Below are 17,795 nucleotides of genomic sequence, written 5' to 3'. Positions count from 1 at the left end.
TTCCTTCTCCCTAGTATAAAAAAAAATCGATAGAGGGGATAGGAATCTTCAGTGTCAGAAGAGAAACGGGAGCAAACGATTCACTCTGCTTTTCCCCTCTGTAGTCAGCAGCTGGGAGAGAAGGCTGACCCTGACCCCCCTTCAATAACAGACCACATTCTCTCTTCAACCAGCAGTTGCAGAAGCCCTGCTGAACTCCTCTTCTGCCGCTTTCAACAAAAGCTGCACCTCTTTCAGGAAATACTGAATCTCTGTATGTGGCACCATCGCGCTCCAGCTACTTGAGAGCCTTAAATGAACTCAGTGAACAAATGGGCTGTTTGTGCTGCGATAGATCACACCATTCACAGCTGTGTGTGGGTCTAAATGTTGAAAGACGGAGCCGGGACCATCATCCTTACCCTGACACAAAATCATAAATAAGGGCAGAGCCTCCTGCAATATGAGAATGCATTTCCTTGTAAAGTCACACTCAGTCATTGGTTCAAATGAAACTAATCTTGAAGATCGGGATAAATGCACAAAACTCACTATAACACAGAACGTCTTTAAGTTTATTTTATAAGGCAGCCATCCCCCAATGACAACATCTATGTGGAATTTATTTTTAGAATAATAAGCCAAGTTGTTTTCCTTTGCTAGAACTGGACTCTTATAAACCCAGCTGTTGAATAACACTTGTCAGAGATGTCAAAACATCTTCCAATATTTAGACAGCCACCTAGCCATTGCTCCTGTGGGGTGCATGGGTGGCTGAGAGAATCACATCTGACAGACACAAAATATAAGATATCCATACAAAAAGTACAACTCCTTATTTTCCAATCAGCTAGCCCAGCAATTTCCCTACCATTATGCACTGAGATGCAGCCAGTCTTCCCAAAAGAATGGATTCAGGCTTTTTCACAATTGCTACCAAACATGTAGGCTTTGTAAATAATCTTCCAATTCTTTATGATACACATAACCGACAAATACTGTTTATACTGATTCCAGGAGTTAAGAATTCAGGGTCCTTACACTAGAGAGGTCTCATGTTCTATCAGTCTACCCCACCACTGCTCCCTTCTAGAAAAACTGCCAGGATCACAGTCCTTACTAAAGCAAGCAGCCCCAGGGAACAGTTCCCCAGAGAGGTTATCAGCACCCCTAAGACTGCCTGCTATGAGACCAGTAGGGATGATAGTTAAGAGTATAGAACTAGGCCCTGGCCGGTTGGCTCAGAGGTAGAGCGTCGGCCTGGCGTGCGGGGGACCCGGGTTCGATTCCTGGCCAGGGCACATAGGAGAAGCACCCATCTGCTTCTCCACCCCCCCCCTCCTTCCTCTCTGTCTCTCTCTTCCCCTCCTGCAGCCAAGGCTCCATTGGAGCAAAGATGGCCCGGGCGCTGGGGATGGCTCCTTGGCCTCTGCCCCAGGCACTAGAGTGGCTCTGGTCGCGGCAGAGCGACGCCCCAGAGGGGCAGAGCATCGCCCCCTGGTGGGCAGAGCTTCGCCCCTGGTGGGCGTGCTGGGTGGATCCCGGTCGGGTGCATGCGGGAGTCTGTCTGACTGTCTCTCCCCGTTTCCAGCTTCAGAAAAATATAAAAAAATCCAAAAAAAAAAAAAAAAAAAAAGAGTATAGAACTACTGTATTCCTTCTCTTCTTGGTTCATAAACAGATCATCATTTAGGTTGTAAAGACAAAAAGTGGAAGCAGGAAGGAGAACATGAGGAGAGAAGCCAGAGTGGAAATGCAGAGCCATGTCAATGATCAAGAAGTAGAATAGGGACTGACCAACCACTTAGTGCAGACACATCTAAGAGTTGCAACAAAAGAGGAACAATCTTCTTGGTCCTGAGTCAGTCCCTTGTCCACGAGTTCTGGCCAGACTACAGCTCCTAAAATGCCACAGGGATTCTTCTCAACTTGCCACATGTCTGACATTCTGTTTTCTTTATTTACCTTTAAGGTAACTTGAATGAGTTTCTGTTCTTGTGATCAAAGATGTTTATACAAACCCCAGAACAAGATGTCTGCAAGTGTTCCCCTTCTCTTAACTATAAAACAATCTCAGATTGCCCATCTACACATAACCTCATAAGTTTAGAGCAGGGGTCTCAAACTTGCGGCCCGCCGAACAATTTTGCGCGGCCCGCAGACTAATCCACGAAGTTCAAAATATTTTGGATAAAATTAAGTAAGCCTAGGGGCCTACTTTTATTTTTCATTTCTCTAGCATCCTAGCTAAATATTAGCTTAGTTAACAGCAGTTGTGATGCGAACTACAGTTTCTGGTCGTTTTGTGACACTGAGTAAACTGCATGTACGATTGAGCTTGTTTTACTGATTTTTTTTTGTTTTCAACTGCAGTGAGAAAAGTGTTGCGTAACAGTTGCCTTTTGTAGACCTAGTGCGGCCCGCCGAACGGCTGTGATCTTGCTCTGCGGCCCACATGCTGAGTTGAGTTTGAGACCCCTGGTTTAGAGGCTACTCTGCCAGAATTTGCAATCACAGAGAAAGAAAGAAAATGGCTGGTAAAATTAATCTTCCTTGCATTCTCTTGAAAATGCCCTGTTGTATTCTTTTCTTTCAGTAGATTACTGCCACATGTGGACCACAGCTTACTTTCGAGCAGATGCAAGAGGGTTAGCCACAGTGAGTCAAGAAAACCCAGCATCCTATGGGAGCCTCGGCAGCCTTTCCACTCTCTGATCACTGACAGATTCTCCCGGCTCCTGGGTTGATCTCAAGGGTCAAGAGCCAATTTGCGTTGGCAAAACCGGACTCTTCTGGTCCCTATAGATTAAAATTAAAACCCTCAATAAAATGGGAATAGAAGGAAAGTACCTCAACATAATAAAGACCATACATGACAAACCATCAGCTAATCTCATATTGAGTGGTGAAAAAAATGAAGGCTTTTTCCCTAAAATCAGGAATAAGACAAGGCTGCCCACTCTCTCCACTCTTATTCAACACAGTTCTGAACGTTTTAGCCAGAGCGATCAGGCAAGAGAAAGAAGTAAAAGACATCCATATCTGGAAAGAAGGTATCACTTTTTGCAGATGACATGATCCTGTATATAGAAAACCCCAAAGACTCCACAAACTATCAAAAACAATAAACCAATACAGTAAAGTCATAGGATACAAAATCAATATACAAAATCTATTGCTTTTCTATATCCCAACAATGAAACTTCAGAAAATGAACTAAAAAACAAACAAACAAAACACAAACAATCCCTTTTACAATTGCATAAAAAATAAAATAAAATACCTAGGAATAAACTTAACAAAGGATATAAAGGACCTGTATAACAAAAACTACAAAACATTATTGAAAGGAATTGAAAAAGACACAATGAGATGGAAAAATATTCCATGTTCCTGGACTGGAAGAATCAACATAGTTCAAACGGCCATATTACCCAATGCAATATGCAAATTTAATGCAATCCCCATCAGAATCCCAATGTCATTTTTTAAAGAAATAGAACAATTACCAGGTTTGTATGAAACCACAAAAACAAAACAAAACAAAACAAAACAAAAAAACCTGAATAGCCAAAGCAATCCTGAGAAAAAGGAATGAAGCCAGAGGTATCATGCTACCTGACTTCAAATTATACTATAGAGCCATAATAACCAAAACAGCATAGTATTGGCAAAAAGAAAAAAAAAAAAACAGACATACAGACCAATAGAATAGAATCAAGAGCCCAGAAATAAAAGCACATATATATGAACAAATCATCTTCGACAAAGGAGCCAAAAACACACAGTGGAGAAAAGAAAGCCTCTTCAATAAATGGTGCTGGGAAAATTGGCAAGACACATGTAAAATAGTGAAATTTGACTACAGTTTGTCCCCCTGCACAAAAATTAATTCAAAATAGATCAAAGACCTAAATATAAGATCCAAAACAATAAATTCCATAGAAGAAAACATAGGTACTAAACTCATGGACCTTGGCCACAGAAAACAATTTATCAATTTGACCCCCAAGGCGAGGGAAGTAACGTCAAAAATAAATGAATGGGACTGTATCAAACTAAAAAACTTCTGCACAGCAAAAGAAAATGACAAAACAAATAGGCAGCCAACTAAATGGGAGACGATATTTTCAAACAACAGCTCTGATAAGGGGTTAATATCCAATGTATATAAAGAACTCACAAAGCTCAGTAACAAACAAGCAAACAATCCAATTAAAAAATGGGAAGAGGACATGAACAGACACTTCTCCCAAGAGAACATACAAATGGCCAACAGATATATGAAAAGATGCTCATCTTCACAAGCTATTTGAGAAATGCAAATCAAAACAATGAGATACCACAATGAGATATCACCTCATACCTGTTAGATTAGCTATTATCAACAATACAGGTAATAACAATTGTTGGAGAGGCTGTGGAGAAAGTGGAACCCTCATTCATTGCTGCTGGGAATGCAAATTAGTACAACCATTATGAAAAAAAGTATGGTGGTTCCTCAAAAAATTAAGAATAGAATTACCATATGACCCAGCAATCCCTCTAGTGGGTATCTACCCCAAAAGCTCAAGAACATTGGTATGTAAAGACACATGCACCCCCATGTTCATCACAACATTATTCACAGTGGCAAGACATGGAAACAAGCAAAGTGTCCCTCGATAAAGGATTGGATAAAGAAGATGTGGTACATATATACAATAGAATACTACTCAGCCATAAGAAATGATGACGTAGTGACATTTACAACATGAATGGACCTTGATAACATTATACTGAGTGAAATAAATAAATCAGAAAAAGCTAAGAACTGTATGATTTCAAACATAGGTGGGACATAAAACTGAGACTCATGAACATAGATAAAGTAAAGTGGTTACCATGGGGAGGAGGATATAAGGAAGAGGGATGAGGGGAGAATGTAAAGAGGGACAAATATAAGGTGACAAAAAATAATTTGACTTTGGGTAATGGGTATACAACACAATTAATAGTCAAATACCACAGAAATGTTTACCTGAAACCTATGTACTCTTATTGATCAATGTCACCCTGTTAAATTTAATTTTCTAAATAAAATTTTAAAAATAAAATTAGTTCCCAAAGCAGGTCCAGCTTTGGAAAAGGTCAGGTCGTATTAGAAATTAATGAGCCAGCCCCTTGAAACACCTGTACCTCTCCCAACTCAAATACTCCTCCCTCCAAAAAAGAGACTCCACTCACTTTTCTAGCAGCCAGTGATTATCAATGGTAGATACTAGGAGGCCAGGCTGGTTGGCTCATGACTTGTTTAAAGTCATATGACCAGAGATGCTAAACATCCTGCAATGGACAGGAAAGTGCCACAAGAGGATGAATCAGTCTATCAAAAGATGGGTCATTCTAGCCTGACCTGTGGTGGCGCAGTGGATAAAGCATTGACCTGGAATGCTGAGGCTGCCGGTTCAAAACCCTGGGCTTGCCCAGTCAAGGCACATATGGGAGTTGAAGCTTCCTGCTCCTCCCTCCCTTCTCTCTCTCTCTCTCTCTCTCTCTCTCTGTCTCTCTCCCAATCTCTCTCTCTCTCTCCTCTAAAATGAATAAATAAAAATAATTTTAAAAAATAAAATAAAATAAAAAGATGGATCATTCTATCTAAATGCTAACAGAGGAACACTGAGTCCCCTCATTCGGGACAACAGCAGCACAGAAAGGCAAACTGAAGAGTGGAGGGCAGTAAGAACAACAAGCGATGCGCTCATCAGAAAGGAAGCCGTCGAATACAGGCTGTCCAAGGATCATTCTCGCCCCCGGCCACCCCTGCCCCTCACCTCCAGCAATAATACGGCACATGACCTCCTTGTTCTCACTCCCTCTGCCATGCAAAACAGTCTGGGGCTCAGTTAGATTTAAATTATGTCTCATAACAATTGTCTTTATTTCCACATCTTTTCATCTGTTCTAATTAATTGTTTCTAAGCAACCAATATTGGTAATAATAATAAATAATATCAACTGGAAATTCTTCCATGGTGCTCAAGGGCTTAATTAGTAAATTTGTGCTGTAGTATGTCTGTTGGAAAATTTACTTTAGAGACTAATTCCTTAGGGGATAATTCCTCAGAGATTATGCTCCTGAATTAATACCCTTTTATGAAACACTTTTTTGAGCCACGCTGGGACTTGGAAGAAGAGGAAGTGAAAATTCTCTTGCCGTCTCTCCCGGACTCTGTGTTAAGCTCTAGGCAGATCAAGAGAGACATACCACACAAACAAGCTTCCCTGCCAAGGGGCAGGGCACAGGGACACCAAATGGGGAGAGACAGCTCCGCAGCCTGGATTAACGGGCAAATATTTTAGAGGCACTACACTCGGTTATGTCAGAGAGAGGCTCATGGCACCTCCTGTAACAAAGAGATGCCGCCCCGGCAAGGTAAAAGGTTCAACAAGACCCACTCAAAGACTGAAAGGCACCCCAGGACAGAGCAGTCCAAAATGCGATTCTGTTTAAAATGAGTTCAGGTCTTGTTATAACACTCTTTTACACTATCACTGCAAATGTGGGTTTCTATGAAATAAGGTCCCTGCAGACTAAAGCAATGCTGTCCAATGGCTCTTCCTCAGATTATGGACATGCTCTGTGTCTGTGCTGGAGAATGTGGTGACCACTAACCGCATGTGGATATGGAGTACTTGAAATGTGACTAGCGCAAGTGAAGAACAGAATTTCTCATTTTATTTAATGTTAATTAATTTAAATAAAAATAGACCCATGTGGTTAGTGGCTACTGCCTTGCACAATACAGGAAAAGGCTTAGATCATGGTTTTGGAAAATGATCTAAGAGATTATCACAAGAAAATCTTGCATATCTTCTGGCCGCCTGGAAAAATACTTTCTCCGTACCCAACACACCACAAACACAATTTATTAAGATGTCACTACACCAGAGACCACGAGCGCAGTGCTTGTCAACTTTCTGGATCTATCAGAATAGCCTGGAGGTCTTATTAAAACACGGATTATTAGGCTCACTCCCAGAGAGTCTGGTTCAGTAGGTCTAAACATCTCACTCCAGCACCCACGTGATTCTGACGCTAACGGTCCAGGCCACACGTGGAGTAGCCCTAGAAGGAAAATATTAACATTCAAACAGCTGCCTACCTCTATCAAACTGGAGCTTCCTTCACCTGTCAACTTCCTGCTACATACTCAAGTGCCTCTTTCTTCAAGGTACATAATCCTTCTCAAACATTCTTACAAGGTTTGCTTAAAACCTACAACTCGAAATGTATGACAGAATGCAAGTAAACAAGACTGTCTAAGATGGCTTCTCTGCATATTAGATCCATAATAGAGCGCATTTGTTGTAAATTTTGTGAGTGTGTCTAATAATTACAGGGTCCAGAAACTCAGCAAGGCTGAACTTAAACATTGAAGGAGAGTTTACCTCTAATCTCCACACGGGCCCTGCCTTAGAGTCAAACTGAGGCTATTAAAATAACATAATACTTTATCTAGGTCTAGGTCAGGGTTCTGGCCTCTTTCCCATTCCAACACAGAGTACTAGAAGAGTATCTAAAGAACATGTCATATTAGAACATTTTATTTATCATTCAAAGAGCATACGTTAAAGATACCCCTTTCCATATTCCCAAAGAAAAAAAACAAATGTAAAAGTTCTAGAATAAAAACAAATCTCTCAAAACATTGTCTGGTTCTTATTGTATTACCTGCAAAATCTACCCTAGAAATCAGTAATCATTTGGGAGGATAATTTTCTTTTGGGAGTTAATCCTTTATGTTTTTTGGTCTAATTACACGAGTCTCTTTAACACCAAAAGATCACCCCGTCAAAAGTAATTAATTTTCTTGACTGCTCTTGAATAGTCTCCTTTCTGCCTCCTCCACTCTCCCACGTCTTTTAATTTTCCAAAAGAAAGTCTTCGACCAGAATATATAGTTGCAATGAACTAGAACATGAAGCCTTTAAATAAAATCAGAATCCAGGACTGTTCATCTTTCCTACACCCCAACCCTCTGCCCTTCTTCAAACCCCACTGTGCCTCAGTTGCTGCCTTCACAAGGATTAAGGGTCATGGTTGGGTCCTGGAAATCCGGGAGCCAAGTACTGTTTCTTAGTATTTATAGAGCTCCTAAGTAGTCACACAGTAATCTATGCACATCACCTTCTTAGGCCACTGAGTTATTAATACTATGTCTATTTTACAGGTAGGGAGGTTGTCGCAAAATGAGGCTAACTGATTAAACTACAGTCCCAGAGAAAGCCACGGCAAGGTTAAATCACTGTGTCCCTCCAGCAGTGGTTCTCAACCAGGGGCAATATTTCCCCTTGAGAAACATTTGGCAACGTCTGAGGACATTTTTGATTGTCATGATTATGGGAGGCACTGCTGGCATCTAGTAGGTAGAGGCCAAAAATGCTGCTAAATATTCTATAATGCACAGGACAGCCCCCCCCCACACACACACAACAAAAGTGTCTAGCTCAGAATGTCAACAGTGCTGAGAACAGGAACCCCTGGTTCTCTGGCATTTCTAACACTACTTTCTTTGGCCTCCTAATCAATATATAATGAATGGCTCCCTCTACAATTTGACCCTTGTTCAATATTTACACAGAAACGTGCCAGGTGAGTGCTATTTTGGCATGCTGTACTTTTTGGTTACTTTTAAAATAGAAGAGTCAGCTCTCCGTATACATGGGTTTCATATCCTTGATTTTACATCCTCAAATTCAATCAACCACGGACTGAAAATATTCAGGAAAAAAAATTCCACAAAGTTCTAAAAAAACAAAAGTCGAATTTGCCATGCACTGAGCACTATACTGATTCCACACAAAGAAAGTGCTGGCACCTTGCTGTAGCCTGTTCGCAAATATAGGTCACATACTACACGACCTTCCATAAGGGACTTGAGCATCCAGAGAGCTGGGTATCTGAGGAAGTCCTGGAACACCCCCTACAGATCCTGAGGAACGACTGTGTATGTGAGCCACAGACGACATGAACACAGCAGTCCAGCTCCCTTCCTTTCAGGAGCAACCTAGAAAAGGCCAGGTCCTTTCATTAGCAACCCCAGGCCCTGAGCTGCGGTCTGTGTCTGGCTACTCAGCTAGTCTTCAGGTGTCGATGTGCTCTGAGCTGTCTTTTCTCCTTCTCTCTAAGCATGTGTATCACTCCAGAATAGTAATAATGCATGCTTACGGGACTCTCCAGAGAGCTAGCCCCTAATTGTCTATTCTGTTCCGTAAATTGTACCCATTACTGAGCCACGTGAGGCACCAAAGGACAACAGCCTTTCTGGGTGACTCTGAGTCTGGGTGATGGGACATTGTATGACAAGGGCTCCACAGTATTGACTAAGCTGCTTAAACGACCCTCCATCGGTTTTTCAGCTGAGGGCGTTTTTAAACCTCTGTCCCTCTTTCCCAACCATCCTTATTTCTACTTAGATTTGTACTAATCACAGTTTCATCTTCAAGAAGTGTGGTTTTAGTTTAAGCATCAGAAGCTGGAGAGCTCAGAATGGATGTGATGTCCTTTCCACTCCTCCTTCCAAGGCCTCCACACAGACTCTGAGAAGGACAGACCAAACAGTCAATTTCTCCTCTGGTCTCAAAAATCTTCAGTATAGATGAAAATCCAAAGCCAGCTTTAGTTATAATGCTTCCAATGCCCACGTCCATTGCCCTAGGGACTGCAAATCGAAGGGGAATGCGTGGACATGTGACTTCCAGTGACACTGGATAAAATAAAATGGAATGGGCCAAACCAGTGTCCTTATCGACCAAACTTAGAATCATCAACTCTCTGGTAAGCTGTTTCCCCTCCTGGGAAAACAGTAACTGATGAAGGAGAACTCAACCACGTGACTGAAGGAGGAGGAGGATGCTGAGAGAGGGGAGTACGAGCCAGCAGAGCTAACAGAACGACACGGCTACAAGGAAGGGGCAGTCAGGCCTAGCTCCCTTCTCAGGAAGGGCCCAGCAACCACCTCCCCACACATGTACATCACGTCCCATAAAACTCACTAAAAATTCTTGCACTGAGATACTTCTCTGCACAGATTCCAATCCATCACCCTGATCATGGTTTTAGCTCTGTAACTGTTGATTTTCACTACGTCTGTGAGTTGAGTCAGTAAAGGCTTTGAGACCTTCCATAGACAGGGCACCCCAATGCACTGACTCCAAGAAACAGTTTAGACAAGAACCTCTAGGTCTTAGTCAAACCAGAGAAACAATGGCAGAGAATGCCTCTGACTTACCCTGGAGTCAAGGGTGTGAGAGCCTTCAAACACACTTACATCCTCAAGACCCATCAGCTCTGCCGCTTTTCACCACTCACTTTCGCATGTTGGAACACGACTGATTGATCACCAACTGCCAAAGATGAAAAATGAATGAATGCATTAGACCAAAAGATCAAGTCCAAGGGCAGTGCTCAAGTGAATTAGTTAAAGTAGGCTAAGTGCTTAACGTAGACCCAAACACATATAATGGCTCAAACTCAATAAAACTTTATTTCTGGTTCCTGTATACATACTGGATAGGACAGTCAGAGGAGTGGCCTTCCCTAATCAGGCTGACAAAAGCTCTGCCATTTTTAAAACATAATTTCCAAGCTTGACCTAGGGGTCCTCTGCATTCCAACCTGCTAGGAGTGTAAAACAGCATGGAGGAACTCACGTGGGCATTCTGTCTGCGTTTTTTCCCCTACAGGTGGATCACAACACTTCTGCCCATCCACTTACATTCTGTTGGCCAGAACAGTGGTTTTCAACTGCTGATCCACAAAAGAGTTAACCACCCTGATGTTGTATGAAGATTCCTGAGCTCAAACTCAGACACACGACCACAACTAAGGCCATGGGCTGCTGGGAAGCTAGTACGTAGTTAGTCTCTACCATACAAGCTTGACTCCAACTCTATCTCAAGATGCGACATTAGGTTTAAAGTACAGAGTTCTGGATGGGACACTAGCACAGTAGCCCTGATTAGTTACTTAACAATCGACCCTGTTTCCTGATTTTCTTTATCCGTAAAATACCCTGCTTCCCTCATTGATGCAGAATGGGACTCAAAAATGAGACATAGCAGTCTTCAGACTTTAATGTGCATGCAGAGCACCTGCACATCTTCATAAAATGCAGATTCTAATTCAGGAGGTGCTGGGTGAGCCCTCAGAGTCTGCATTTCTGACAGGCTCCCAGATGATACCAATGCTGTCGTCTGACCATAGTTTAAGTAGAAAAGAGATGAAGAATTAGAGGATGTTTTTGTAAACCATAGTTTACAAAACCACAGTTTCAGGTATAGAGAATTATTATGCTGGCATCGACTATGATTATAAATGAATTCCCAACCAGCTAGCATTTTAAAGACATGTTCAGTTTAAGTACTGAGGAGAATTTCAGAGTCACAGGACTCAGAACTGGAAAGAAGTCCAGTGGTCACTGCTCTCTCCTTATCCTGCCCAGACAAGGAAGCAAACCCAGAGAAGTCAATGATGCCTCCCAAATCTCACAATAACTCAGTGTACTGGGACCGGAATTCAAACATTTGACTTTTTTGTTTATTCATAAACTCAATTGACAACCCTCTGAAAAAGGGTACTTTTCATTTTTCTTTTCAATCAAGAACACACACTCTGGCCCACACCCAAAAAGGTACCAAAAGGTGGCATTAACCGCATGGGTCAACCTGGTACCAAAGGCCAGCAAGGTGTCATAGGGCAGACATCAAGATATGTTCAAGCAGATGATCAAAATGTAGTGACCTCCAAAGTTATGCCTCACGTCCAAGATGTGACTTGAACACAAATTAACTTCTGTATACTTTCTGGAAAAAACAAGGGTTTTTATTCTCAGTATTTGCAAACTCTAAGTCATTCCTTTTTAGAACAGTTTGTAAAAGAGAGAAGCTGCAGTTCAAATAGAAAGGGAATTAAAATAATTAGCCAAGGATGAGCAATGGTTTCTGTGGTAAATCCCAGGGATAAATAAAGGAACCTCAAGGTTTTTTATCCCTGGCATGTAAATTATTCTGCATCTCTGAGATCATGCTGAGTCCTAGAAAGTAAAATGTTAGGGCAACAGACATAAGGACAGGTGTTAAAAACTCCAAGTCAGGCCCTGGCCAGTTGGCTCAGCAGTAGAGCACTGGCCCAGTCTGTAGAAATCCCGGGTTCGATACCTGGCCAGGGCACACAGGAGGGGCACCCATCTGCTTCTCCACCCCTCACCCTCTCCTTCCTCTCTGTCTCTCTCTTCCCCTCCTGCAGCCAGGGCTCCGTTGAAGCAAAGTTGGCCTGGGCGCTGAGGATGGCTCCATGCCTCCGCCTCAGGTGCTAGAATGGCTCTGACTGCAGCAGAGCAATGCCCCAGATGGGCCGAGCATCGCCCCCTGGTGGGAATGCCAGGTGGATCCCAGTCGGGTGCATACAGGAGTCTGTCTGTCTGCCTCCCCCAGCTTGTCACTTCAGAAAAATACAAACAAAACAAAACAAAAAAATCTCCAAGTCATAAGTTAGAAAGGCACTGACTTATCTGGAAACCAAATCAGAGTAGGGAACCAGGGAGGCTCTTACTATGCATGTCATGTCCAATAAAGCATTTCTGAAAATGTTTTGGTGAAATTAGGAGGAAATTCTTATTGAGCAAGGAATGATAAATGAAAATCAATACTTGCCTATCCATTATCAATTTAAGGTAAGTAAAATGCTATTAGCATCTTCATTTTAGTGAGCAATTTAAAACATTTTAATACAGGTAAACTGTTCTAAGAAAATCTATAGGTTTACTTCAGTACTCCATCCCCAAACCTTCTTCCATCATCATTTCCTAACCTCCTCAAAAATTCTCCCATGCTGGCAATTTCCCAGAAAATACTATAGAATTTTTACCTTAGTTTTGGGCCACAGGCCCCTTTGGAAACCTGTGGAAGTCTAAGAGTTTCCTCAGAATAATCTGTTAAATGTACAGAGAAAACATATATGACTACAAAGGAAGCCAAGTATATGGAAATACTCTTCTATCCACGCAGCCCTCAGAGGATCCATAGACCCAATTTGAGAACATCTGATCGGGGAATCACTCCTCTAGGATGATGAATGATGATATGCAGGAAAGTTTTTAAAACACAGAGATGCATAGTAGAGAATCCTGTTCAGGATCAGTTAGTGAAGAAAAGAATGAGTTGTACAGAAAAGACTGACCTTGAACTCCCGTCCAAATTCAATACTATTTGTGCTGTGACTTTCCAGTCCTCCATTAAGAAATTACTCCAAATTTTCTTGGCTCTCGCCCTGTACACACAGCATATTCTGTGTATTGGAGGCAACTGAAGAAGGACAGTGTTGGAAAAGGGAAGACTGGGATGAGTCCGGGCACGTTCCTAATTCTCTAACCAGTTCCCTGCTGTTAACAAGCTCTACTCACTTGGTCAAGCCACTCACCTCTGAGTTCAAAGTCCCTGTCCAGAAAGTGAGAAGGCTGAATTAAACCATCGCTAGGATGTCTTCCAACTCAATCATTTCTCTGAGAAGAAAAATTAGTGAGATTTCTTTTTGTCCTAGGCTCACAGTATGAAAATAGCTTCTAGATGAGAATTTTTCAGAGGCTTCAGAAATACCTTATGAGAATCACCTAGCTATAGAATTTTAGACTTGAAAGACATTTTATGAGCCGTGTGCCACCTCACCAATCCCAGTGACCAGGTAAGAAAACTGAGGTTCAGAAAGGCAAGGAGATTGATTAGAGGTCACATAATGAGGCAATGTCAATAGACTATTGTGACTTCTGCCATCTAGCACCAGCAGCATTTTAGGATTAGGCATTGATAGTACAAACCAGCTCATCAGTTCACTTGGAGACAGAAATAAACCTTAAATAAGCTGAGCTAGGGGAGGAAAACTGCAGGAGGAATCAGATGACTGGAGCGATGACAACAGCAGCAGTGCCCTGGACCTCAGACAGGCTCAGAGCTGAGGCCCTCGTATACACTACCGCCTCACTCGCAACAGCGCCCACCTCTCTCAAATATCATGGCGACAAAATCCACCTCAAAGAACAATCAATTACAAAGAAGAACTTTTTCAAAAGAAAGGAATGGATGAACGAAGTCTGGTAAATAAGGCCAATAAAACCAAAGTACAAGATTTGAATTGTTAATAGAATCTTGAAAGGACATTAGGTAAGAAAATGTAAAACTTAAAAATTCCTAACAAGCATCTAAAGAAGAAACTGATTCAAAATAACTCTGACCTGCCTTCTGGGGACAGCCACGAAGTACAGTTAACTACTTAACCAGCATTATTTCTACTAATACCCTAACCACTATCTTCAGAGCATGTAATTATTGGATATTCATCTGGTTTAAAACCCATGTGTGTATTTCCACAGTCCACGTGTGTAAACTTATTTTACATTTGAAGAATTAGTAATTATGAAATTGTTGGTAATTTTGATCTAATCATGATTTCAACCTCATTCAATTAACCAACAACATGTCTGCTACATGCTTTCAAAACCTGAGATACGATGCTTGTCAGTTTACCCTCTACCTTCTCCCCTAGAACATACACATACAACCAGCAAAGGAATCACAACCATTCCTCAATTCCCCACAGCACACATTATTCCTACCTTACACAAATAGTTCTGGCTTTCAGAACTTTTTTTTTTTTTTTTAAGTTTATCTTAAGAGTGACACATCCTTTCAAAATCTTCTAGACAGGAGGCTACACCAGGCTGGTTTGCCAATTCCATATTTCACCTCCTCCAGGATTTCCCAGAGGCAGCAGTGCCATCTACTGGTAAGGAGGGCACAACTTGTTTTCTGGAAGCCTGTGGGTGACATGAGCCAAGGTCCAGACAGAACGGCTGCCTAGATTTGTGTCTTTGTGAGCCTTTCTTTTCTAGAGCACATTACAAGCATAACGGACACTTACAACCTGAGCCACAGAACCTCCACAGGAGACACGTTCGTGAAAGCCATCGAAAGCCCAGCCAGGCTAGCCAATAAACAAGGCAGCTCTGCCTGGGAATGCCTCCTTAAGGCTCCAACTGCAAGCAGGCAATAAATTAAACATTTCCTGCCTCTCCTTTTCCCCCCAGCACTTCTCTATCAGATGATGATGTCACCCAGGCCCCCACCTGTGGCAGTGTTATTTAGCTGTCTTCCAGTCTGTGTCGCAGGGAAGGTGCTCAGACTCTTCTCAACTGAAGGCTCTTACATCCACACAATGTGACACAGATCCTGCTCAAAGGACACTAACTGCTTAGGCATGCAGGTCGGGCTCTAATCTCTCTTATTCACTCTCCATCCTCCCCATCCCTGACCCAGGAGACAGAAACGACAAAAGGAAATGATTTTGTTGTTGCTTTGAAAGCAACACTAGTGGGCTTTTATTGAATCAGAGAATAAAACCTTGTCCTGTAGGTCACTGAGGTACATTGCTTTCTTCAAAATGAACTAAGCCTGCCAATCTTCCTGTTTTCCCTTGTGGAACCTATTAAGAGTTTCTCAACCTTTTCAAAACCCCTGCCTCCCCTCCACAGGCTAAACATAAACACTGCATGCCCTCTGTGTAGTTTATATTAACAAAAATTATATTTGAGAAAAACATGAAAGCATACCTTTCAAACTATATCATCTCCCCCACATTCAGAACTCCTTCTCCCCGCATTACACACCGACCAAAAAACAAATCACTGACAAGTTTTCAAATTATTCCCACTAATTTTTTTTATGTTCCAACCTGTCAGGTGACAATATATACGTCACTTCACTAGGGTCATTCGTTATATTCCCAACAAGCTTTGCAGCAACTTCTCTTACTTTCATTCACCTCAGAAAACCACCAAAAGTTGATTTGTTGCAGCTGATAAATGTAAGTTCCGATTCCCCCTAAAACTGTTGTGTTCCCCCTTCAATTTGTTTTAAATTGCCAAGTAAATTAATGTCTTAGCATGTGTAGACATTTCATAGGCATGAGGTGTGTCTTAGAGGTATGAAAAAAAAATCAGTTTTTAAAAAAAACAACCCAAAACTTTGTACAGAGAAGGTAAGAGTAATCAAAGGCTGTGAAGCGGTATCAGGATGTCTTAAATAAATCAGGTACAAAGATTCTTGTCCATTTCATAACAGAATAAGTGCTAAACTTATTACAATGAAACTCAGAACACAGTAAAATCTTCCTAATGACAGTTAGTTGAACCATTTCTTACCGAGCAGACTACTAGATACATCAACTAAATCAACAAATTAGATAACCAGTGGAAGATGGAATAAACTTTTTATATTTCACTATAAAATGCATAGTATGCCCTTCCAATTGCAGGGCTGGGGGAAAAGAAGAGAGAGAGGAAGGGATGCCGTCCGTGCACACACTCCCTTTTCAAAGTATGACTTTAAAAAAGACACCCCTCCCCCAACACACACAACACTTTAGGCACCCAAATGGTCTTCTTTAAACACACACTTTCTAAAGTACTAAGGTAGTAAGGTTTGAAGAGGTGTAATTTAGGCTCAGCCTGCCTTCCCTTCATCCCTACAGCCCATTAACACGCTGAAAATAATTACTCACTTGGCCAGCCCCAGGAAAACCTCAGTTTACAGAGATTACCGCCCCCTTCCACACACACCCGTCTTCTCGAGGAAGCAGCTCCGTGTGATGGTCTGGTCTGCAGTTCACTGCAGGCATCTCCCTCCACACAACTTACCAGTCATCAGTTTCACTGGATCTGTAATTCCTTTTTGTAGCCTCTCATTTAGACCTACCAGTACTCAACTGCTTTTACAAAAAAAGAAAGAAAAAAAAAAAAAAAAAGAAAGAAAAGAAATTTCCGCCTCTGAATGAATCTCAGGATTCCTTCGGCGGGCTTAAAGCTGTTTCGTGCGAGTCCGGGTGCGAGCTCGCGCGCGGGCACGGAGGCGCTTCCCCGGGCAGCACCTGGACGCGGGCCACCGGTCCGGGCCCCGCTCGCCCGCACAGCTGCGCCAGGAATTCGGCTTCGCTCGCCGCCGCCGAATTAGTTCGAGTCCCGCAGCTTGGCCAAAGTGACACTACATTTTTCTCTTCGCTCTCACATGCGACAGGTCCCACTGCGTCCAAGCCATCTTCTCCCCGGCCCGGGTCCGGCGCCCGCGACGCCCCCGCCCCACCACCCTCGGCGGTTACCTGCGGAGGGGACCGAGACCAGCATCCCGCCGGGCGGGAAACAAAGGCGGAGTACAGACTGCCAGGTGGAAACTCCCCACGAGCAAAGGATGGGGTGGTGCATCACAGGGTAGGAAAAGGGAAACCGAGGCAGCAAAGGGGGTGGCAGAGCCCAGGTCTGCATCCTCCCCGAAGCGGGGCTCCCCGGGCGGGCAGACCCCAGATCGCCCCCCTCCCAGGCCAGCCCAGCCCTACCCACCGCGCACGCCAGCACCCGGCAGCGCAGGGGCTGGGGAAGCCCCGCGGCGGCGCTCACCTCGGGAGAAGCGCTCCAGCTCTCTCCGACGGCTCCGGAGAAAGCCCAATCGCACACGCACGCGCACTCGCGTTCTCGCGCCTTCACGCCCCCGCGCGCGCCCCTCCGACCAGGCCCTGTCCGTCAGCGTCCGCAAGAGCCAATCCGGTAGCGCAGGAGGCCCAGCACTGGTCACGTGGGCAGTACAGCCAATCACCAAATTGCCCTCGGCAGCACCCTCTCCGATGTCCCTGGAGGTTGGGTTGTTACCCCTTAGGAGCGGGTGGGAGGCATGTATAAAGAGCTGAGTCTCTGTCTTGGGGGCGCTGAGTGGTGCTGGATTGATCAATTACT

At 43.2% G+C, this 17,795-nt stretch overlaps 1 protein-coding gene across 5 annotated transcripts in view; it reads right to left on the bottom strand.

Moving 5' to 3' along the window:
- The window catches only part of TMEM108 (transmembrane protein 108), a 325,910-nt gene extending 308,369 nt beyond the window's left edge, over positions 1-17,541 (bottom strand). For 3 of the 5 annotated variants that reach the window (XM_066351414.1, XM_066351407.1, XM_066351410.1), the window contains exons 1-2: positions 17,463-17,541; positions 10,254-10,368 (exon numbers count right to left, since the gene is read on the bottom strand). The gene's annotated coding sequence lies outside the window, so the exon portion shown is untranslated. Of the gene's footprint in view, positions 1-10,253; positions 10,369-15,140; positions 15,194-16,709; positions 16,870-17,462 lie in introns of those variants that run through there. The other 2 variants (XM_066351408.1, XM_066351409.1) reach the window with 2 other exon arrangements.
- Positions 17,542-17,795: the final 254 nt, after the last annotated feature.

This window comes from Saccopteryx leptura, chromosome 10 (assembly GCF_036850995.1).
Source record: "Saccopteryx leptura isolate mSacLep1 chromosome 10, mSacLep1_pri_phased_curated, whole genome shotgun sequence".
Lineage (NCBI taxonomy): Eukaryota > Metazoa > Chordata > Mammalia > Chiroptera > Emballonuridae > Saccopteryx > Saccopteryx leptura.
This window is presented reverse-complemented; position numbering and strand designations above follow the sequence as displayed.